Below are 1,896 nucleotides of genomic sequence, written 5' to 3'. Positions count from 1 at the left end.
ATACAACTATAGAGATAAGACCAAAATGAGGGACAAAATGAGGAGGAATGAGGGACAGAGGGACATTGCTCCAAATCAGGGACAGTTGGGAGCTATGTTGGTGTGAAGTAGCCCTGAAGTCCAACGTGTTTTTACAATCCTGGATAGAGTAAAAATGGTCATACACAAGTAGACTTTCCACCGAACATTCCTACAAAAATTTGTGCAAAAATTACATTCGATCACTCGATGAATGTCATTTGAACGTGCTTCAAAATTTTGTTACTTTTAACATCGAATTTTGGAACAAATAGACTTTACTAAATGAAAACCCCATTCACTGTTAGAAAATTCTTAAAATGTTCTTGTCAGTGTGGTCAAAAATATCGATTTGACCCCACTAACGTTTAGAAAATCAAACAAATGTTCTTAAAACCAAGAATTTCAATAACATTTTTGCCATTTCGAGAAATAAGTCAGTGGGTTTAATGCCACTTTATTTACAACAACCCGCTACCATCATAGGCGTGCACAGGGGGTGTGTCTAGGCTCACCCTAAGCACTCTTTGTGGTGCTGATTCCCCCTGTTACCTGGGCTTCCCTTTGTTTTGTGCCCCCCCACCACAGTGCTGCTGGCTTTCCTCCTCTCCTCTTCCCCCGGCTGCTTTAGGGGATGTTTCAGGATGGGGGAAGGCACTAATCAGTATGTCATTTACTGGCCCCTTTCTTTTCTAAATAAACATAGTGAACACACTCACTCACTGTGTTCAACTGTGTTTACTAGGGATGAGTTTCGTGTTTGAGTCGAACATATGTTCGACTCGAACATCGGCTGTTCGCTGTTCGGCGAATTCCGGACGTTATGGGCCGTTCGCGCCAAATTCGTGTGGCGCTCAAGGCCCACAATGCACTGCGATGGCGCAGTGCATTGCTGGCTCATGATTGGCCAAGCATGCACTGTGACCCCGCATGCTTGGCCAATTACAGCGCCTGTGGCCAATCATAGCTCAGGCTGTGTAGTACACGCCCCACACTATATAAGGCCGCCAGCGCGGCGGCCTTGTGTAGTGTGTTGGCGTCTGTAGCAGTTAGTGGGTGTTCTGTGTACCTTCAACACAGTATACACCGATCGTTATCGGACGATTTTTCGTTCTTGCTCTTCTGTAGTGGTTGTTGTCTGCGTGCCCTGACCGCAGTATACACCGCTATATTCACCTATATAGCTAGCGATATATCTATCTTTTATAATAGAGCTTGCAGTCAGTGTTAGGAGATTGTGCGTGCTGTCTGCATGCTCTGAACGCAGTATACACCGCTATATCCACCTATATAGCTAACTATCTTGCTCATTTTAAATAGAGCTTTCAGTCAGTGTTAGGAGATTGTGCGTGCTGTCTGCGTGCTCTGAACGCAGTATACACCGCTATATCCACCTATATAGCTAACTATCTTGCTCGTTTTAAATAGAGCTTTCGGTCAGTGTTAGGAGATTGTGCGTGCTGTCTGCGTGCTCTGAACGCAGTATACACCGCTATATCCACCTATATAGCTAACTATCTTGCTCGTTTTAAATAGAGATTTAGGTCAGTGTCAGGAGATTGTGCGTGCTGTCTGCGTGCTCTGAACGCAGTATACACCGCTATATCCACCTATATAGCTAACTATCTTGCTCGTTTTAAATAGAGATTTCGGTCAGTGTCAGGAGATTGTGCGTGCTGTCTGCGTGCTCTGAACCCAGTATACACCGCTATATCCACCTATATAGCTAACTATCTTGCTCGTTTTAAATAGAGCTTGCAGTCAGCGGTAGGAGATTGTGCGTGCTGTCTGCGTGCTCTGAACCCAGTATACACCGCTATATCCACCTATATAGCTAACTATCTTGCTCGTTTTAAATAGAGCTTGCAGTCAGCGGTA

Source organism: Lithobates pipiens, unplaced genomic scaffold (genome assembly GCF_037356315.1).
Source record: "Lithobates pipiens isolate NorthernLeopardFrog02 unplaced genomic scaffold, aLitPip1_a1.2 Scaffold_27, whole genome shotgun sequence".
Lineage (NCBI taxonomy): Eukaryota > Metazoa > Chordata > Amphibia > Anura > Ranidae > Lithobates > Lithobates pipiens.
This window is presented reverse-complemented; position numbering follows the sequence as displayed.